The sequence below is a fragment of the Sinohyriopsis cumingii genome, chromosome 1 (assembly GCF_028554795.1).
Source record: "Sinohyriopsis cumingii isolate HCF-2022 chromosome 1, ASM2855479v2, whole genome shotgun sequence".
Lineage (NCBI taxonomy): Eukaryota > Metazoa > Mollusca > Bivalvia > Unionida > Unionidae > Sinohyriopsis > Sinohyriopsis cumingii.
Window position 1 is genome coordinate 20,630,292 of NC_142961.1, and position 24,202 is coordinate 20,654,493.

General features: G+C 36.9%; 1 protein-coding gene across 5 annotated transcripts in view; it reads right to left on the reverse strand.

The window, feature by feature from the left end:
- LOC149806525 (TLC domain-containing protein 4-B-like) overlaps positions 1 to 17,533 on the reverse strand; it is a 93,607-nt gene extending 76,074 nt beyond the window's left edge. Inside the window, exons 1-2 of one of the 5 annotated variants that reach the window (XM_089954192.1) lie at positions 17,312 to 17,533; positions 13,046 to 13,159 (exon numbers count right to left, since the gene is read on the reverse strand). The gene's annotated coding sequence lies outside the window, so the exon portion shown is untranslated. Of the gene's footprint in view, positions 1 to 4,674; positions 4,697 to 12,871; positions 13,160 to 17,105; positions 17,215 to 17,311 lie in introns of those variants that run through there. The other 4 variants (XM_089954190.1, XM_089954188.1, XM_089954189.1 and 1 more) reach the window with 4 other exon arrangements.
- Positions 17,534 to 24,202: the final 6,669 nt, after the last annotated feature.

Here is a 24,202-nt window from a genome sequence, read left to right on the forward strand (position 1 = left end):
TTTGGAATCTCATCTTAAATCAAAACAAAAACCATCATACTCATGGGATATTTGGAATCTCATCTTAAATCAACACAAAAACCATCATACCCATGGGATATTTGGAATCTCATCTTAAATCAACACAAAAACCATCATACCCATGGGATATTTGGAATCTCATCTTAAATCAACACAAAAACCATCATACTCATGGGATATTTGGAATTTCATCTTAAATCAACACAAAAACCATCATACTCATGGGATATTTGGAATTTCATCTTAAATCAACACAAAGACCATCATACTCATGGGATATTTGGAATTTCATCTTAAATCAACACAAAGACCATCATACTCATGGGATATTTGGAATCTCATCTTAAATCAACACAAAAACCATCATACCCATGGGATATTTGGAATCTCATCTTAAATCAAAACAAAAACCATCATACTCATGGGATATTTGGAATCTCATCTTAAATCAAAACAAAAACCATCATACTCATGGGATATTTGGAATCTCATCTTAAATCAACACAAAAACCATCAAACCCATGGGATATTTGGAATCTCATCTTAAATCAACACAAAAACCATCATACCCATGGGATATTTGGAATCTCATGTTAAATCAACACAAAAACTGTCATACCCATGGGGAATCTCAAGATAATATATTTGTCATATTATAATGAATTGCTTTTTATAACAAATTAAAAGTATTGTAAATCACAGTTTTTGTCAGCATATACTGTTGCGAATGAATTTAGTGCTAAAATGGCATTCATAGCATTTTGTTTACTTCATATATGTTTCATGTGGACACTGCACTGTATACCAGTAATATGCCAATAGCAATTCAGGAAGTGACAAAAAAAAAATCATAAATATTCCAAAATGTATCTAAATTATAATGACTGGACGGTAATGATATTTGTGTGTTTTTCATGTCTGATGTACATGTACATGATATCTCTCAAGACCAAAATACCCCAGGATCAAATTAAGGATGACTGATATTTTTTTAACAAAGTGTGGAAGCAATTACAAATTGCTACAAGAAATAATTATTGATTAATTTTCTACATTTCCTTCTGCTTCTCTTAGTCGTGTTTGTGTTTGTGTATGTGTGTAAATATGTATGTATGTGTGTGTGTGTGTGTGTGTGTGTGAAGTAAATGTCTCAACCATTTCATTTTACATCCAATCTCTTGCAAAATTCAAAGAACTACATACGATACACCCAAAAAGTACATAGTGACACCATATCAATAAAATTGTAATGTAATAATCAATAATCTCATCATTTCAAGCCATGCAGAAAGCATTTATTGTACAAAAGTGGTCTACCTAACTTTATTTGTTTTTAGTTTTCATTTTAACTGAGGGTCAATTTTCATTTTAAAATTAAATGTGATCATCTGTGCTCTACTGTAAAATTCATGATTAGGATTGCATTACACTTTTTTTCTACTTCTGTGTTGCTTATGGTTGTTTTTTTTAGTTGGAGGGTGGGGTGGGTTTTTTTTCTTTTTCTTATTTGCTCCAAGCTATTTAAACACTAATGGTTGGTCCTATTTTATGATTAGACGTTGATTTTATGAGGTTCATTAAAGTACAAATGTGACATCTGAGACCGAAAATTTACTTCAGTTTTCAGATAACAGTTTTAGCTTACTGAGTTAACATTTATTGAAGATAAAGAAGGAAATATTTGTGACCAAAACAGATGGTTCATTATCAATAGGATTTGGCAGAGCAAGGTTTATTTTCAATGGAATCTGGCTTAATAAGGTTCATTTTCAATGGATTTGGCCTAGTAAGGTTCATTTTCAATGGGATTTGGCCTAGTAAGGTTCATTTTCAATAAGATTTGGCCTAGTAAGGTTCATTTTCCATGGAATTTGGTCTAGTAAGATTCATTTTCCATGGAATTTGGTCTAGTAAGGTTCATTTTCAATGGGATTTGGCCTAGTAAGGTTCATTTTCAATGGGATTTGGCCTAGTAAGGTTCATTTTCAATGGGATTTGGCCTAGTAAGGTTCATTTTTCATGGAATTTGGTCCAATAAGGTTCATTTTCACTGACATTTGGCCTAGTAAGTTTTATTTTCAATGAGATTTGGCACAGTAAGGTTCATTTGCAATGGGATTTGGCCTAGTAAGGTTCATTTTCAATGGGATTTGGCCTTGTAAGGTTCATTTTCAATGGGATTTAGCCTAGTAAGGTTTATTTTCACTGATATTTGGCCCAGTAAGGTTCATTTTCTATGGATTTGGCCTAGTAAGGTTCATTTTCAATGGGATTTGGTCCAATAAGGTTCATTTTCACTTACATTTGGCCCAGTAAGGTTCATTTTCTATGGATTTGGCCTAGTAAGGTTCATTTTCAATGGGATTTGGTCCAATAAGGTTCATTTTCACTTACATTTGGCCCAGTAAGGTTCATTTTCAATGAGATTTGGCCTAGCAAGGTTCATTTTCAATGGGATTTGGCCAAGTAAGGTTCATTTTCAATGGGATTTGGCCTAGTAAGGTTCATTTTCAATGAGATTTGGCCTAGTAAGGTTCATTTTCAATGGGATTTGGCCCAGTAAGGTTTAATTTTAAGGGGATCTGGCCTAGTAAGGTTCATTTTCGATGGATTTGACCTAGTAAGGTTGATTTTTGATGGATTTGACCTAGTAAGTTTCATTTCGATGGATTTGACCTAGTAAGGTTGATTTTTGATGGATTTGACCTAGTAAGTTTCATTTTCCATGGAAATTGCTCTAATAAGGTTCATTTTCACTGACATTTGGCCCGGTAAGGTTCATTTTCAATGGGATTTGGCCTAGTAAGGTTCATTTTCAATGGGATTTGGCCTAGTAAGGTTTATTTTCACTGACATTTGGCCCAGTAAGGTTCATTTTCTATGGATTTGGCCTAGTAAGGTTCATTTTCAATGGGATTTGGTCCAATAAGGTTCATTTTCACTGACATTTGGCCCAGTAAGGTTAATTTTCGATGGATCTGGCCTAGTAAGGTTCATTTTCAGTGGGATTTGTCCTAGTAAGGTTCATTTTGAATGGGATTTGGCCTAGTAAGGTACATTTTCGATGGGATAGGGCCTAGAAAGGTTTGTTTTCAATGGGATTTGGCCTAGTACGGTTCATTTTCAATAAGATTTGGCCTAGTAAGGTTCATTTTCAATTTGATTTAGCCTAGTAAGGTTCTGGTCTTGGAAAGCATCACTGTATATGCAAAATAAAGAAAAGTTTCCTTACCAGTCAACCAACCAAACCATGAAAAGGATCTACACAGACTAGCAGTTATTACTTTATCATTTATTTAACTTTTATCACATAATTTCCCTATCTATCATGATGATCTTCAGTGTTATAATCCCTATTATTCATGAAAGGCCAGCCTTGTTATCTTCAAATCTGCTGAATGGTACAGCCAAAATTTAAGTCCCCTTAAAAACCAAGCTAGCAAGCAATTCCCATGTTCAGTACTAAATGGCAAACATTATTAAACCCAGATCACCTATTATGTGCCAGTAGATCAGGATAAATGGGGGTTTGGTGCTAAGAAATTCACATACTGTTCCACCCAGATGGCAGATATGGGTTATCCTGTTTCAGTGGTTGATACACATGTGGAAATGGCTGTTAAGCCCAGACATTGTATTTTAATACTGATGACCTCTGCATTGCCCTTGATCTGGATATTATTACACAACTCAACATATACATACTGCTTAACATGCAAAGATTTTTAAATTAAAAAAACCCCACAAAAAAACCAATAGCAATGACTTCGTGCTTAATCTTGAAAGAGGAGTATGGTAACCCAGTAAGTAGATCACCTGACTCTTAATTGATAGGATGTGGGTTCAGTACCCATCCTGGACAGCCTGTGATGGTTGCCTCTGTGTGTCCTTGGGAAAGGCACTTCGCTCCCATTTTCTCTGCATGATATAGCCATTGATGAGTTAAAAAGTGATGTTGAAATTAACCAACCAAACAATCCTGACGACACTCTTAATAGCAGGTTAAAAATTAGCTGATGGGAGAAGGATAACTAAAAATGCATCAGGCTTTATAATGTAGATTCCTCAACCTACTAAATGCATCACTGCAACCATAAAGAGCAAGCTGTCTCATGTCAGTTGTACCAATCTGCTGTACAGAAAATGTAAACACATTCTATGCAAAACCCCAGGTGCAGATTTCTCCACTTGAACTGCTTAAAACCCTATGAACCTATCAACTATAAAAAAAGGTCTATATGCTGTTCACCAAGAGAGCTGTTAATGGGATCCAGTCCTGTAATTAGCAGTCAGTGAGGAAAGGTTATGACTTTCAATCTTTATTATATTTTCTTGCCAAATCTTGTGGTGTGAGTGGGGTTGGTATTATCCATCCCCAAAAGTCTGTGGATTTCTCAAGGTCTGTCATGCATTCCTAAATTGGTACCCAATAAGCTGGGATTATCATTAACCCCACATTTACACATCACAAGGTTATACCATACTTCCAAGCTGCTCTGTACCAATGACATCATTTACGATACACCAAATTGTTTGGTATTACAAAAAAGCAGACTAATGAAGCTCTATGATAACAAATAATGTAGACTTTCTACAAAATACAGCAGAAAAACCATAATTTTATTGGACCAGATTTTCTAGACTAAAATTTACCGGTTGTCGTAACTGAAGCTTGTGTCCGGACTTTTGGCTTGGTATCTTAAGCAGACTGGTCAAAACTGCACACAGACAGGTAAGCCTTTGCAAAAGTAGAAGTTTGATATTTGGAGTTTAAAAAAAAGTGGTCAGGACACAAAAATGATGAGTGCAACATGTCTATACAACATAAAAAGTCCAATTTTTACCCCTCTGCACATGTCTATACAACATACAAAGTCCAATTTTTACCCCTCTGCACATGTCTGTACAACATAAAAAGTCCAATTTTTACCCCTCTGCACATGTCTATACAACATAAAAAGTCCAATTTTTACCCCTCTGCACATGTCTATACAACATAAAAAGTCCAATTTTTACCCCTCTGTAAGCAAAATAGCCAAACAATGTTTTTAATACAACTGGCTAAAAATATCTCTTGGAAGCTGATTATCTGGATGCATTCAAAAGTATCCCCAAAATAGCCAATCCAAACAATGTTTTTAATACAACTGGCTAAAAATATCTCTTGGAAGCTGATTATCTGGATGTATTCAAAAGTATCCCCAAAATAGCCAATCCAAACAATGTTTTAATACAACTGGCTAAAAATATCTCTTGGAAGCTGATTATCTGGATGTATTCAAAAGTATCCCCAAAATTGTGTTATCTCCATTTCATACTAAAATGACAGGAATCTCCAGGGTTGAATGAGTTAAGCTTTGCATTGTGGGTAAAGAGTATACCATGCACGTACAAAATGTCAGGAGTAAATTGCTAAGAATGGGAATTGTTTTCAGCCCTTGAGGATGTCTATATTTTTAAAAAATGGTATGCGAGCACAAAATTAATTCCATGAAAATAAAAACTTGAAAGTTCAACACAGCTACAGTTAATTACACATTAAATAACATTCATACACATATTTTATAACATAAGAAGTTCTCTAACAATATGGCCTATAGATAACTGTCAACTTAACCGAGATTATAATAAACCACTTCCTGTGCCAATTACATCTACACTGCAAACCATCTGTCATTACACAAATAATATATATACTAGTCATTAGTTATTCAAAGTCTCCAGTAAACTTTTGAGCCACTAGTCTTATTGCTAAAGAAGAAGCCTGAAAAAGTTTTTAAAGAATCTGATCTGCCAATGGATATATGATCTGCCAATGGATATATGATCTGCCAATGCATATAATCTGCCAATGGATATATGATCTGCCAATGCATATATGTAAGCAGAGAAAAGTTAATAGGTCAATCACATTAAATTTTGGACATGTATTTGACCAGATAATGTAAGGTTATTTCAGGACAACCAAAATGCACATGTATGTACATACACAATATCTATGACAATCAGGTCACCCTATCTGATCAGCCACAAAAGCAGATAACTGTTTCATACTTACACAAAGAAAACCTGTCCATAATGGAAACTCAAAGATTCTGTCCTCTGTGGAAAAATTATCTTTATAGCAAGGTTAAATTGTAATGGAATTTACAAAATGAGATTTTAAAAACAAGTTTAGATTAGGTGCTTTTTAAAGAGAAGTGTCTGCTAAACAAGGTTTATTGGATTATTAAACTTGTAAACATTCATTATAAAATATTTTGTGCTCAGAAAAGTTTCTATCATTCCATCATTCCTGAATATAGACCTTATTCTGAAAGAGTTTTCAGCTACTGTCATCACAGCCAACCATCAATCTGCTACTTTTTACAACTACTTCATCATTGTTACAGTAAAATTTGGAAAAATCACTTTTTTAATTTGGTTTGGTGTTTTATGGCACAAGAAAAGGCAACTGGAGTAAAATCAGAGACACATCATTGTTGTCAGCATGGTATGATCCAACTGTAATATCACAACTGTCTTGTATTCATCTGCTATGAAATTGGTCTCTTAAGGCAGGTAGTTTTCTCACTAGAGGTCATTCCATTATGTATCATGGTACAATTTGATATGTAGAATCTGACCCTGAATGATGATTGGTACTGGGTTTAAAAATGGGATTTTTATCATTGATCCAAGTAAAAGTAGCCCAAACACTTTTATACATCTCTGAATACAGAAAGTTCACAACACATCCTTTTCTTTGTCATACTTCAGCTGCATATATTTGTAAGAGTTGTGGCACTTTCCCCTCTTTACAATCTTGCTCTTTCCTGTAATCATCTAGTTTCTGATGTTTTGGTGTTGCATATGCACCTTACAATCTTTCATCTCTTTCCAAATGTGACCTCACAAAGCAGTGAATATTTTAGAACATAAAAATAAAACCTGTTACCCACAAAAGTACTTAATGTCACACAGGAGGGGTAAGTGGTTTATACACAGGAGGGTAAGTGGTTTAAGTTTTGGTTTTTGTGGAAGACAGACATACACAGACCTTTTCAGAACCCATGTAGAACTCTTGGAAAGAAAGAGATATTTCTTATATCACCTAATCTGATATAAATGTGCTTGAGGGAATTATGCAAGAGAAGGTTTTTCTTTTCCACATTTAATTAAACTCTAATACTTATAGTTCCACATGCTGACTCACCTGTACTGTGTTTGACTGTACCTTACACTTAAGTGAAAGTATTCCGTGAAGACCTTTTCTAAACAACTTAGGGTCTGATGTGTTAGCTGCAGACCTTTATCTAACCTGGTCTACATACCAAAGTGCACAAAACCTAAATTCTATATAACCAGATTATCACCATATATCTGCTTTCCAAACACACTTCTTTACAACTTTTAATGTATATTTGAATTTCCCAAAAAGTTATATTAAGTGGGAAATTACTTGTAAAATTTGTCCTTATGAGCTAATTAATTCCAAATTTAACTAACTACTTAACTCTATTTTAAGCATGTTACACCTACTTAACTAAGCAAGCTTGAAATGTGACAACAAAATGGTTATGAAACTAAATGTTTGACTATTAAGGGCAACTTGCTATCATTGATTTATTGTAAGAATACAAATTCACAATCCCATTATAATGCTTCTTTTGTTTCAACTGCCAAACCAAACCCCACTTGGGACTGACTGGCTGTATATAACACTATTATTCAGAAATTACAGCCAATAAATTTAACAGTAAATAAAGATGTACCCCTCTATTGTAGACATACAGTTATTAAATTTATCAAAAGAACTTTCAGAATTATATACCAATATATTTTCACTTTTTAAGTTGAGATAAATACCACCTTAAATAACTAAATATAGCCCTATAATATAATACTCAACTGCCAGATGAAACAAAACCAGATCTTGCCATTATAAAATTATATCTGTGTTTATATGAATATCTTATCCATACTGTTTTTTTTTAAAACTTGAACAAAAACTTTCTTAACACATTAACCCCTGGTGATGAGTTTATGTGGCAGGAGGTAGTAGCCTACTGCCGAACTCTGTAGCGTCAAGGTCATGTATGATACACTAAAGTGGGTGGTATTAGAGAAAGGTAGACAGATGTAGCTCTACAGTGAGACCAACTAATCTGGAATTTTTAATTGCACTACAAAATACATGCAAAAACCTCATTTTTTTGGACCTGAAGTTTTTCTACCCAAAATTCGCCTGTGGTCAGAATCCGATTTTGTGTCTGGATTTTAGACTTTTTGGTCTCAGATCTAAGGCAGACCAGTATGAACTGCAAACAGACAGATGAACCTTTGCAAAATTAGGATAAGATGGGCATTTGGAATAAAAAGTGGTCTCGATACGAAAATAATGGGTCCGTTAAGCAAAGAAAAAAGAACTCCAACTTTTACCCTTCTGCTCATGTGTGAGCCAAATAGCCAATGAAAAACGATGTTTCTAACACAACTAGGCAGTATGTTTCCTACTTGAATTTCAGGCAAAAACGACAAAAACCTCCAGGGGTTAATATGTTAAATGTGAATTTGTTGCATAGTGAAAGAATAATACAAACTTTTTTTTTAAATATAAATTTGTTGCACTAGGGAATTTGTACCATAAAGAAAACAATTTCAGATAAAACCCCTAAGTAGCATTCCCATGTTCAAATCTCAAAGACTCTCAAGTGACATTTCTCCATGTCAGATTCCTGTTTGGTCTAGATTGTTATGTTTGAGGTTAGAGTGCCATATTTGATATCAAATGTTATAGCCAATTTGTTATATCCCTATAAAAAAAGTATAAGAGACCAATCAAACCCATAATGTTGCAGAACTATATTTTCCATCAAATGGAACCATAATATTGAACCTATGACATTTTGTAACCTTTGTTGCTATAACTGATAGAACTTTTTAACACAGGATTCCCATAGATGCCCAGAGTGTGCACATCAATGTAAGCATTACACTTCACATTAGAGGTCACAGAGACCCACACATATTAAACCTATGGGCATTTTAACATTAGATTTCTGTCAGAGGCCAGACAGCATGTTAATTTTCTGCCAGACATACCCATAATGATACATTGTTGTATTTCCCATAAGATAGACTCATTTTGTTACAGTGTTACATTTTCCACCAGTTAGATCCTTACTGTTGAACCTGTGGAAAAAATGTTAACAGAATTTCCCATCTTGAGGCTGGAATCCATACACTTTTAAAATGAGATTTCCCATTCTGAGGCTATAACGTATACCCTTTTTAACCTGAGATTCCTGTCTGAGACTAGAATCCTGACCATTTTTAAAATGGGATTTCTATTTGAGGCTACAATCTATACCCTTTTTAATACGAGATTCCTGTTTGAGTTTAGAAATCCTCTTCCTTTTTAACATGGCATTCCTGTCTGAGTCTAGAATCCACACCCTTTTTTAAATGGCATTCCTGTTTGAGTCTAGAATCCACACCCTTTTTAACATGGCATTCCTGTTTGAGTCTAGAATCCACACCCTTTTTAACATGGCATTCCTGTTTGAGTCCTTGCCCTCTTTAACATGAGAATCCTTTTATGAGGCTACAATCCACGCCCCTTTTAACATGGGATTTCTGTTTGAGTCTAAACTCCTTGCCCTCTAATCCTTTTTTGAGGCTACAATCCACACCCCTTTGAACATGGGAGTTATGTTTGAGTCTAAACTCCTTGCCCTCTAATCCTTTTCTGAGGCTACAATCCACACCCCTTTTAACATGGGATTTCTGTTTGAGTCTAAACTCCTTGCCCTCTAATCCTTTTCTGAGGCTACAATCCACACCCCTTTTAACATGGGATTTCTGTTTGAGTCTAAACTCCTTGCCCTCTAAGCCTTTTCTGAGGCTACAATCCACACCCCTTTTAACATGGGATTTCTGTTTGAGTCTAAACTCCTTGCCCTCTAATCCTTTATTGAGGCTACAATCCACACCCCTTTTAACATGGGATTTCTGTTTGAGTCTAAACCCCTTGCCCTCTAATCCTTTTCTGAGGCTACAATCCACACCCCTTTTAACATGGGATTTCTGTTTGAGTCTAAACCCCTTGCCCTCTAATCCTTTTTTGAGGCTACATCCACACCCTTTTTAACATGGGACTTCTGTTTGAGTATGTGTGTGATTCGGACTTTTAACATAGCTTTAACGATTTTTCAGTCATATCGCTAAATGTCTGCTGTATGGCAGTTTATAGTGATGTCAGGCACTGGGGTATCACGCCGCAGACATGTAGCATGATGACCCACCCAGTCACATTATCCTGACACCAGGCCAACCAGTCCTAACACTAACCTCTTAATGCTGAGCGCCAAGAGAGGCAGCTGTTAGTACAATTTTTTATAAGTCTTTGGTATGACTTGGCTGAGGATCGAACCCACGATCTCCCACATCCAAAGCAGACACTCTAACCACCAGGCCACTGGAGCAGATGAACAGTGACATAAAGTGACAAAAGTGACTTACTTAGGTATATGAAATTGGCATTGTCATGAAAGTACAACATATTAAACATTTTAGAAGTAGAAGGACAAAAATCTTTAATCAATTAATTTGCCCAAAATTCAGCTGGACCAAACAAAATCCCTGTATATTATATTGTTGTTGTGGGGTTTAACGCCATTTTTTCAGCATGATAGGCTATACATGGCGGCCAGTATTAATGGTGGAGGAAGAACCCGGAAAACCCCGGAAAGAACCACCGACCCACGAGAAGCTACTGGCAAGCTTTCTCACATGCCCACATTGGCTGAATCTTAGACTCGAACCGCCGCAGACAGAGGTGAGATGGCAGTGATCCGTAACGAAGAGCGCTTTAGACCACTTTGCCACTCGGGGCCCCTGTATATTATATAAACAGAGCTTTAATACTGACTGTTGAAGTCTTACAAAGTAAATTTTTGTGGTGTGAAAGATCAACCTTCAAAATGTGTTATGGAGCAATGAAGGGACAAGGCGAGATTAATCAAGATCCAGTAGAGCTAAGAAGGTGTAGGAGAAACAGTGGAACAAACATGAAGCTATACGGAATCCCACCCACACCTTACTGGCCCAGGAAGAACACTGTTGCCATAAGGATAATTTTGTATATTTCACCTCCTTCAGATGAAGGATTATATCAAATAATCTGGATTAAAAAAAGAATATCAGCTTTTAATTCTATCTAATGTTGGCTCTAATCAGACTGCCTCATTTGTCTGATGATGCTGTAGCATGTGATGTTAACAGTACAGTGTACTGATCAGATGCAAAATATGATTACACCTTTGCCTAATGATAATATAGTTAAACTGACCCTGTTAAATTACATGTTATCTCACTCTAGGTTAAACATAACTGTTAAATTACATGTTATGTCACTCTAGGTTAAACTTAACTGTTAAATTACATGTTATGTCATTCTAGGTTAAACTTGACTGTTAAATTACATGTTATGTCATTCTAGGTTAAACTTAACTGTTAAATTACAAGTTATGTCACTCTAGGTTAAACTTAACTGTTAAATTACACATTATGTCACTCTAGGTTAAACTTAACTGTTAAATTACACGTTATGTCACTATAAGTTAAACTTAACTGCTAAATTACATGTTATGTCATTCTAGGTTAAACTTAACTGTTAAATTACAAGTTATGTCACTCTAGGTTAAACTTAACTGTTAAATTACATGTTATGTCACTCTAGGTTAAACTTAACTGTTAAATTACATGTTATGTCACTCTAGGTTAAACTTCACTGTTAAATTACATATTATGTCACTCTAGGTTAAACTTCACTTAAATTACACGTTATGTCTCGAGGTTAAACTTAACTGTTAAATTACATGTTATGTCACTCTAGGTTAAACTGACCATGTTAAATTACATGTTATGTCAGTTAAATTACATGTTATTTCACTCTAACCATTAAATTACATGTCATGTCACTCTAGGTTAAACTTAACTGTTAAATTACATGTTATGTCACTCTAGGTTAAACTTCATTGTTAAATTACATGTTATGTCACTCTAGGTCAAACTTAACTGTTAAATTACATGATATGTCACTCTAGGTCAAACTTCACTGTTAAATTACAAGTTATGTCACTCTAGGTTAAACTTCACTGTTAAATTACATGTTATGTCATTCTAGGTTAAACTTCACTGTTAAATTACAAGTTATGTCACTCTAGGTTAAACATAACTGATTTACCAAGATGACCATTATTATATTCCACGATTCTTAACATTCAGGACCATATTACTCAGACAAGGTTCTCATCTTACTCTATGGTATATCCTGGCAGTAACTGATAATGCTATGTGCTAACTCAGGTAAGACAAAAATTCCTGGTACATAAAGGTACTAACATTTGGACTCTAGTATTGGTATACTGCAACTGAATAAAGAAAACTATTTTTTAAAGTTTTGCCACTTAACAAAGAACTGTAACAATACTGATGACCACAATGTTGCATTTACTCCTGCCAAACAATTACACCTTTGTCCAGCCACTCACATGAAAAACAAATGAATTTTATCACAACATTATTTATGACATTATTTATGTGAAATCTGTTTAGAAAATGCTGAAAACTTTTGTCCTCTGCACACAGAATAATAGTCTCAGACCTCATCACACTGTATTTGCAAATAATAAACTTGTCTCTCCCTCAAATATACAGAATGACACCAACATAATCAAGTAGGTTCAAGCCATGTGTAATGGCAGTCTGGCATATATATATATATATATATATATATATATATATATATATATATATATATATATATATATATGGTAGTGATGACCTATAATTTCAGTAAACATACCTGTAGGAAGAGGAAACACTAATTTAGGCAGGTCACAGTCAATTTCAGGTTTCCCAGCCTGTAGGAAGAGGAAACACTAATTTAGGCAGGTCACAGTCAATTTCAGGTTTCCCAGCCTGTAGGAAGAGGAAACACTAATTTAGGCAGGTCACAGTCAATTTCAGGTTTCCCAGCCTGTAGGAAGAGGAAACACTAATTTAGGCAGGTCACAGTCAATTTCAAGTTTCCCTGTCTTTGTACCCTGTCAGATTAGTTGAATCAATACTCCCATTACAAGTGCCAACTCATCTGAAAAAGAAAAAATAGCTTATGTAGAAAAAGCAAAGAGTGCCATGGAAATGGTAATATAATGAGAGGTTATCAAGGTACTAACCATTTCATAATATGGAAAGCAGATGGGGCTAGGTATAAGCAAAACCCTGTTATTCTTACCCCACCCCACCCCACCATCCGATCCCACTTAAATGATTAAGTCATACAAGGTGCAGTAAAGAAAAGTTTGATGACATAAAACCATATTCCAAGTTCAAATTAAACAGAATCTGAAATACAGATTTCATAGTAACAATAGTTGGCAGAGGACACACAGGAACTATAAGCCCAATGTTTCTTATGGCCAGATGAGCTAAAAGAATCAAGCTTCATATTGTTCATACATGTACATGCAGACATCTCCTCAAGACATGTACATGCAGGCATCTCAAGACATCTACATGCAGACATGTCTACTCAAGACATGTACATGCAGACATCTACTCAAGACATGTACATGCAGACATCTACTCAAGACATCTACTTAAGACATGTACATGCAGACATCTACTCAAGACATGTACATGCAGACATCTACTTAAGACATGTACATGTACATGCAGACATCTACTCAAGACATGTAAATGCAGACATCTACTCAAGACATGTACATGCAGACATCTACTCAAGACATGTACATGCAGACATCTACTCAAGATATCTACATGCAGACATCTACTCAAGACATGTACATGCAGACATCTCCTCAAGACATGTACATGCAGACATCAACTCAAGACATCTACTCAACACATGTACATGAAGACATCTACTCAACACATGTACATGCAGACATGTCTACTCAAGACATGTACATTCAGACATCTACTCAAGACATCTACTTAAGACATGTACATGCAGACATCTACTCAAGACATGTACATGCATACATCTACTCAAGACATGTACATGCAGACATCTACTTAAGAAATGTACATGTACATGCAGACATCTACTCAAGACATGTAAATGCAGACATCTACTCAAGACATGTACATGCAGACATCTACTCAAGACATGTACATGCAGACATCTACTCAAGATATCTACATGCAGACATCTACTCAAGACATGTACATGCAGACATCTCCTCAAGACGTACATGCAGACATCTACTCAAGACATGTACATGCAGATATCTCCTCAAGACATGTACATGCAGACATCTACTAAAGACATGTACATGCAGACATCTACTCAAGACATGTACATGCAGACATCTACTCAAGACATGCACATGCAGACATCTACTTATGACATGTACATGCAGACATCTACTTATGACATGTACATGAATACATCTGCTCAAGACTTGAAGTATGGCCAATCTTTTGCTTTTGTTAGAAAAAGTGTCATTTTGATCAAATGTCCATTTCCTCAAAAATGACAACAGAATTTGCCCACTCATTTTTTTGAGTTGACATTTTTGCAACCTTTTAAACAAGTATATGCTGATACTGTTGTGCTCTAGGCTAAATCACATAATTATTAAGCAGTTATTATTATTATGGCATGCAGATGATTTGATAATAATGTCGTATCAAACTCTGAGAAAGCTTAGATTCCTTTCCTGATTTTAATTTGCATTACCACTAAATAAATTTACAGACCATTTCAACAACAAGAGCAATCGTTTATCTGCCAAACAATTGTAAGTGCTTATGTCGACACTCAGTAAAAGAGCACCTCTTTCTTTGAAGTCTTATCAGAGCAGTCTTCTGAGGGGGCAATCCTGTTCACAGTGATGAAGGATTAACTGTTAATTAACCACACTTGCTCCATGTCCATTTCCTTAAATCCTGCCTGCAGCAATACCATGGATTAGCCACACATGACATAAGTAAAAAATGGGGAGTGCCCCAAGAGAAAATGATGCAAGTCACTGGGACTCAACAGGGAGAAAGGGTGCATCCTTTGACACTTTCATGCATGTTTGACCTGGAAGCTCAGATCCCTAAGAACCCCAACATTAAAAGTAAGTTTTCAATCATCCTTTAAGATAATCTAGTTATTTTACCCATAAAATTTTCTTAACTTGTAGACCGTGGTAAGAAATGTAATAAATTTAATTTAAAGCTTTGTCCTGTAATTTTGTCTTTTCTCTCTGATTATTGTTAAATATATTTAATTTAATTGTTTGTTTGTTACGTTTTTTTTAATTTATTTCATTACATGCTATTGTAATGTAACACTGTATGTTGGACTTGACCTTGTCCAAAACTGAGTTCAATTCTGCTTAATACATAGCTAAATTATTCTCTTTATGTATGGGTTTAAAATCAGTATTATTAATAGAAGTAAATATGTTTATTTGGGTCAAAGTTTTGGAATTTTGTAAATGAATTATATACATTCCAGGTTATTGTTTTGTAAATATCAGGATCATTCTAGAAGATTATTTGCTATTTGGTAATGGTTTTTTTTTGTGAAGATACCAATTGTGACCTGAGGTCAAGTAGAGAACTATATAATGCTGCAACTGTCAGGACTTGGTCACTTGTGCCTTAACATCTAGCGCTTTCAAGTTGTATTATGTTGTGCCCAGTTGAATGAAATCTTTATATTCAAATTATTGAATTCAAGTGACTATTATCTGTTAATATAAAAGTGCTCTAAAAATTCTTGGAGAAAGATATTCACTGGAATCTATTCTGAATTCAAACCTGCAATTATATTACTGTGATTCAACAAAAGACTGTTGACACATCAAAACTCTATAAGCTATAACAGAAATGTCATTGCCTTAAGTATCTTGATTACTTCTGGACTTGTACTGTGTTTTATTTAGGACTTTAAATTAATAGGGCTTGTCACTTGTGTCTGTAATTCTGGAATTATTTTAGGATTTAATTCACAATATACCGTAAGTTCTTTTTTCTCAATCTCACTTTGTATTTTTGGGAAATAAATTATATGTTAAATTTTACAAAGCTTGTTGTCTTTCTCTCTTTTCTGTTACTTATTTTGAGAGCACAGACTCATAACAATATATGCACTTCAAGTAAAATGAGTTTTGAAGGATGCAAGACAATTCTTAAGTTCCCAAACAGTACATTCAAGTATGCAAGAGTTCTGAATTACCAAACTGGTACATTAAAGTTGTGAAGGATGCAAGACAGTTCTGAATTACCAAACTGGTACATTAAAGTTGTGAAGGATGCAAGACAGTTCTGAATTACCAAACTGGTACATTCAAGTTGTGAAGGATGCAAGACAGTTCTGAATTACCGAACTTATACATTCAAGTTGTGAAGGATACAAGACAGGTTTGAATTACCAAAACAATACATGTCCTGCATAATGACACTGCTCATTTTTCCTTAAAAAAGATTAGCTTATACTTTTTAATTAGGCGTAAACAATTTCATTATAATGCCATCACAATTTTTTCCCAAGCTGATTCTCGAGGCTTCTTAAATAAGTTTTCTCACAAAACCAAAACTGTTATAAACATCAAAGCAATGCTTTAGGAATGCTAAATCAAGTTTCTTTACGTCGTTTTTTCTACAAATCTACGTTTTATTGTTTCTATTCATGTTGTTATGCAATATATTTTTATTGGAGCACATGTAACCGGTGTCACAAAAAGCTGACTCATGAAGTGCGTCAAAACAAGCAGCCTAACACACAAATTGTCAGGCAAGGGATCGTCTGGTTGAAACCATTCCAAACCATCACAAGGAAATACGTCAATATCAGCTGATATGCATAATTTGCTAAAATAACTAATGTTTCCCAAAATATCAAAGGCACCAGTATGTATAAGTATATTTACGAAGAGGTGAAAGCAAATGCGTCAAAATGGATGACTCCAGGTTAACAAAGATGTCTTTCCAGTAGTCATGCATGAACCTGTATCCTTCATTATAGAATGGTGTTCTAAAACTCAAATAGAAATTTATTGTGAAATAACAGAGTATACCATCTATTCTTTGTCAAATAGCTTCTACGCTAAAAACAGACGCTTGTACCGGTTCGCTTGTGGTTCGGTTGTATACTTTTGACAGCTGATATGCCGATTCTCACGATCTGCAACGATTTATTTACGACACCGTCTATGTTTTCGGAATCGTACATAAAATTCGAATGCCTAAAATGACTGGCTTAAACAAACAGTACAAAACTTACCAATATTCAGACAAAGAACTAAGTGCCACAGAATCAACTTCCACAACTAATCCAATCAATAGCCACAGAATTTAAAGCCACGTTTATGTTGCTAAAATTAGCATTCTTTCTTTAATCCCTAACGTAAAACGGCCATTCGGTCAATTTCGGCTATCTCTGAAAGACAAAAATATGATCCCGCGCCATCGAAAAAGTTCGGGCTTTTCCGTCAATTGACCATGATACATCGGCTGTGGCTCACAGAAAATGTGAACTATATTCTGGACTACTTTCATTGACATATAGCAATTATGACAGCGGAAGAAGACAAGTCACAATCGGTACATTGTTAGACTTATGCTGCCATAGCATAAGTGGTGTGCTCTGCTGCAACGAATCATCAAACAACAGCAGACTGACTAATACTACCTCATATAATGTGACTGAAATAGCCGGGCGATTTTCCGATCAGATTCGTATAATTCACCTAGCCCGGTTCCTACTACACAGCTACTAAGCGGAGCAGGGCCAGTTTTTATGTACAAATTTAATGCTGCAATCAGCGACTTAGTATAAAGAATCATAAAAGTATTAAATACACAAGTGAGGTCAAAAAGGTCCATATTTTTGGATACTATATTAAAACAAAGCATAACAATATTATTCACCTGACCAAAGAAGTCAATGACAGTTCATATCAGAAGAAGTTTATGCACCTCAACCCTAGATTTCTACCTGCAATTTTCATGTCCGAAGGTCATTTTTGACGCAATGTGATGCTCACAGTGCAAACACAAGCATTTTTCCTAGATGACAATTCTGCAAAACAGTGTATACTTAACAGGCCGATGCAGCAGCAGAGGGGCTGTACAGACCGAAACTTTTTGCACAATAAACCCCTCCAGGAAACTATTCCTCGATAGAGGGCTTATTTCGACGAAATAAACCCTTCTATTCAGAATACAGGACAAAAAAAAATGTCCCCCGAAAACTCGAAGAGTTTCCAGGGACAAACTCGTTGAGTTTGCACTGACAACTTGGGTTACTTCAATAAATCTGAAACAGTTTCCGTGGCGGGGTCGTTATTGAAAAATCCATGGGTCGGGTCCATCCCCTCTGCTGCTCTGGGAAATGAGTTTCCAAGGAAAAACATTTTTATGTTAGCGGAATTAAATCATTGACAAATAAATAATGGCAAATATTGGAGAAGCACATACGACTAGATTAGCTCGAGAACGTCTCGAAGCAATTCAGAAATTTCTTCCTGTCCGTGATAGTGTCAGACAAAAATTACAACTAAGACAGCAAGCACGGGAAGGCTTTGCAGAGACTACGGAGGAATTATTTAAACCCGTGACCAAAGCTACTGAAAAATCCGCAGCTGTTACCAAAGAGGCTTTAATAGAGCAAAGGAAAATTTTACAGGATATTTCAGCTGGACTTAAACCCCCGCCTCCACCCGATGAAGTTGTTGTGTCAGTACCTGCTGGTAAGCGAGTAACAGGGAGAATTACTGACCCCGCCAAAAGATTTACGCCGGATTATATTGAACTTCTTAAAAATGTACCAGAAGAGAAATTACCTGAGACAATACTGTTAGGATTGATTAGAAGAGATGTGTCTTTAAACCCAGAACACGGTTCTATGACAGATGATAATTTTATCAAATATTCGTATCGTATACGTGAAAATAAAAAACAAATCAGCAGGGACGATACAAAATACGATAGACTTGTAGATGCTATACGTAAACTTGAAATTCCACCATCGCAACCTCAAGAAGAAAAATCACCGTTGCAACACACAGAACGACAACAATATCCTTCACGGCGAAGAGCAATAGATCCTGACCTAACTCCGTTAAGTGAATACGAGGCTGCATCTGAAGGAAGTCCGCGGGGCCAAAAATTCAAACAAACTAGGTCGCCGATAATTAGCTTAACAACATCTTCTGAAAGTTTGCCTCAAGACATTTTATCCCCAAGAATTGTACCATCAACAGGGGAGGGTTTAGGATCCGGTTTTATTGCCTGCCCTAATAATATCATCGATGATGTATCACGGTTGGAAGTTCTCATCGGAGGAAGACGTGCCGGAAACAATTCTCCGGAAATTATAAATGAAGCCGCAGATATCTGTCAGAGACTATTTCAGCGTGGCATCATGGATATCAGCATCTACCGGGGGCTCATTGATGAACTCGCAGACGGTTACCACAGCGACTAATAATTAAATTTGCTAGCAAATTCAGTTAGATAAACAATAATTAAATAAAATGATACTACACGATTCTTTTCGCAGACCAAGAAGTGTCAGAGTAGTAAACTCACGATTACCAGTATACGAGGTTGTTTACGGAGATGGAGTCGGTGATGTTGTTAGGGATTTAGTCACAAGAATCGCTCCGAAAGCTGGACCGTTAGCAAAACAATTCGCGATGAAAGCCGCTGATGTTGTCAAGGATAAAGCCATTGGCACTGTTGGTAGTCTTGCCGGGAAAGCATTTCAATCAATCAAGGATCGACTAGCACAGCTGATACGAAAAAAAAACCCAGTCGAGAGGTTGGTGCCAGTAAAACTACCATCCACTGAAGCTATGCCGGCAAATGTTAGTAGCGTAGTAAATAAGGCCGTAAATCAGAAATTAGCTGAGATCGCAACAGCAGGAATTACCTCCAAAGCGTTGCAAGATAGTGTAACTGCTAATTTGATAGCTGGTAGTGGTTTCCGGTGACGATAACATTTTAATTAGATCATCACAAATAATAATAATGTTTGCACGAAAATCCAATGACGCGTTTGATATGTCCAAACCAGTACTTAAAGATGATTCTGTACGTGATTTTCAATATTATTCTTATGAAGCACGTGATCCTAACCAACGCGGAAGAATTGAACTACAGGTCCAGGATACAAGTAGATACTTCTTGCCCGCTGAGGCCTTCATCGAAGTTGAAGGTAGGCTTTTAAAGAATGATAACACTAACTACGGAATCGGCGACCGAGTTGGATTTGTTAACAACGGCATCATGGCGTTATTTAAATCCGCTATTTACATGATAGATGGAAAAGAAATTGAAACAATTCATGATAACGTCGACGTTGCCACAACAATTCTCGGGTTGGCGAGATACTCGGATGATTACACCAGATCAGCCGGACCATCAATGATGTTTGCAAAGGATATAACCGACAGCCCCGAGAACAGGAATGTAACAATGAATAATGCCGGTGACGCAGTTGCATCGATGAACGAAAATTTTAATTTGGGTTTTGCAACACGTAGATCGATGTTAAGTGGAGATGAAGAGTTCTCAGGTGTGATTCCATTGTCTCACATCTTTGGATTCTGCAGAGATGTCCACAAGGTCATATTCGGTGCCAAACACACAGTTGTACTTGTGCGAAAACCTGATGATAATGACGCTATCTGGCGAGATGCTGCTGTTGCCCCTGGTCAGGTAATACTAACTAAACTGTGGTTGTGGATGCCAGTGTTGTCTCCGTCAATCACCGAAGAACAACGACTGTTGTCTTTCATGGACACGGGCGGTAAATCACTGCTATCCTGGAAAACAACAACCACAGACGTTATTCAGGGTGATAATGGTGGGTTGTTTACATGGCATATATCATCGCAACAAGGAGTATCAGCACCACGACATATTTTCATTGCATTTCAATACCGTGCTAGAACAGATAGCCAGGAAAGAAATCCAATGGTATTTGATACACTTGGAGTTTCTGAAGTTTCGTTGAGAATAAATGGGCATCAGGAGCCATCTGAGGATATATTAATAGATTTCGAACATCATCGTGTCGCACGCGCGTATCATCGTCTGATGTCATTTATGGGGCGCGACCTTAATGTAGACACTGGCCTGCAAATATCACAGCGAGACTTTATGAGTTTATATCCGATTTATTACTTTTCGCTGGAACATCTTGATCTGGTTAAACAATCTGTTGTCGACCTACATTTCCGAGCTCGTGTAGGTGTTCCTGCTGGTGGTTACAGAGCGATTGCTGTCATACTCTCCGATAAAGCAATGCTGCTTGAAGGTGTTGGCGGACGAATGAGGGTCATCGACGCTCCAATCGAGAATATGTAACGCAATTAAAATCAAACTTAGGATATAATGTCATACAGTCATGTTAATGTCACCTTGACTTCCGGTCAAACGAAGAAATTGCAATCAAAGAACGCAAGCACGTGCGGGACATCAATAACACTAAAACGAGATCAGATTACTGGTGGTCCAAACAAATTGTCGTTGACTAATACTCAGCTTAAACATTTTAATAAGGCACTAACAGCAAAAACCGGTGTCCGACTTGATTTCTCTGCTGCAGCTATCAAGGACATGACTAAAACCGGTGGAATATTTCCTCTTCTCGCAGCAATACCGGCGTTGATTGCCGCGGCAGCACCAGCCGTAGCAAAAGCCGCAGCACTCGGTGCAGTTGGAACTGCAGCTGGAATGGCACTAAAAAAGGCAACGGGAAAAGGATACAAGAAAAAAAAGGGACGCGGTCTAAGACTACCAGGAACTCCACCATCATGGTATCCAAAAAAATTCTAACGCCGTTGAGCAATTTTGATTTACTCGATGCTGTTAAAAAATTGCGTGTAAAACATTTCAGAGGCGTATTTATGCGAGATCAATTACCGCAACGACCGAATAATCCAGAAACTGGCATTATCAATCTCGACAACAAAGATGGTCCGGGAACTCACTGGGTTGCTTACGCGATCGATCCACGTGGAATTATCTATTTTGATTCGTACGGTTTAGCACCGCCAGTTGAGTTTCTCAAGTATGTCAGCAGATTTTCTAATGTTCCAGTGTGGCAGTCGACGTTACCAACACAAACATTAATTGATCCGCCCATTTGTGGGAGGGAGGTTTTAAATGTTCTTGATGCAATCTCAAGAAATCCAGCAACTCCTCCTCATAAAGTAGTGTATGAATATACCGCATCGAGAAATGCTAGCATTTGAAAAACAGCAATAAGAATAATGGTGGATATTTACGGAAGACCTTTCACACGAGGAGGTAAACCAAGCACAGATGCTGATCTCTCAAAATATGCGACCAAAGATGAAGTCGATAATCTTTTGAATATAGCTGGAGTTGACCCAGATGAAGTTGCTATTTTCCAAGACAGGCAAGGAAAACTAAGAACGAGCAACATTAAGTGGAATGATATAATTCGCAGAGTTCTTGGAGCTACCAAGGATAACTTCGTTGCATTTAGTGATGGCGGCCGGATCAAGGACTCGAATATATCAATCGCAAGCATCAAAGACAGTATTGATAAAGGTGTTGATAAATGTGTGAAAAAAGCCGGTGACACGATGACAGGCGAACTCAGCATGAGCGGCAACAAAATAACCGCGTTAGCGAATCCCGAATCCGACCAGGATGCGTCAAACAAACAATACGTGGACATCGTCAACGGTAAACTAAATACGCTGCGTGCAGAGCATGATGTTCACGTGGGCGCGTTTACAAGATTTCGAAGAAACTTCGTAAAAACTGATGAGGTCGTGGATAAGTTCTTTGGGACTCCTCCAGTCGTCGATGTAAAACTCGCTGATGTAAAGACCGACATTAACACGATCAAACAAACACAGCAGGATATCGTATCGGGTATTCCTGATATCGTTAACAAAACCAGTTTGATTAAAGTTCCCACTGGAGTTACTCCGGGGCATATCACCAACATCGTATTCACGGTATCATCGGGATTCGCAACATGGTCACGACAAAATAACACTATCAAATATACAGCAACAGCCACCGGTGTTTACAGGTTGTCTGTGTTTTCAGCCGCTAAATTTGAAATCTTCACAACATATCCTTGGAGACATTCCACCGATAAGTATTCCGGGGTTTGCACTGTAATACTAAACAGCGGAACCGAGGAAACATTTATGCTTGAAGCCGAGGACGATAGTTTAACAGCAACATCTTACTGGTTTTGTTTGGAATTCGTCGCTGCAACGCCTCAATTGGTTACCGCGTAATTGAATAATGTCAACGACGCCAGATGCTCAACAATATCGATACAATCAAGTCCGTGAGTGGCAATCTGAGTTAAAAACTGTCATCGAAGTAACTAGTCAAAAAGTAAAAAAATACAAGCGCCGCATAACAGTGCTGGATATTATGGTTTATTCAGTATCTGCCGTTGTTGCATCTGCCGGAGCAATACTATCAGCGGTCACTCCGGTAACTGCAGCAGTCGCCGCCACGATCTGTGTTTCCGCGGCCACAACAACAGCTGGAGTTTTCGGCATCATAGCAAAAAAAATATCATCATGTGCTAACACAAAATTACACGATTACACGACAAAATTAAATACAGCCACGACCGCATATCAGAAATTATCATCGCTGATATCATCATCGTTAGACGTGCAAAGTAGCGACGCTACGATATCAGATTCTGAATTCAAACTAATGTCAGATGCGTACAATGACTATTTGAAAACTAAACAAATAAATAATGTCAATAGAACTGCTTCAACAAATAGTCACAAACACAACACCGGTAAGGACCACAATGATCTCAGTGTCCTCGACGACACCAGAATTCGGTATTAATTTTCGAACTCCAATTCCAGTGAGTGAAATCGCGTTAGCAAAGCTCAGTGTGTATCACAGCTGGCCCAATGTTAGGTCGGCATCATTTGGTGGTCTGCAGCCAAATAATTCATTCGTGTTCGGGAAAAGCAAAGCCGACTCCGGCGAACAGGGTGAACTTGACTGGAATACAATTACACTTCCCACTGGGAGTTATCAGATCGAAGAAATCAATAATGAGATACAACGCCAAATAAAACGAATCACCGGCAAGGAAGCCAAAATATCTATAACAGCTCATGAACCAACGCTGTCTGCGGTC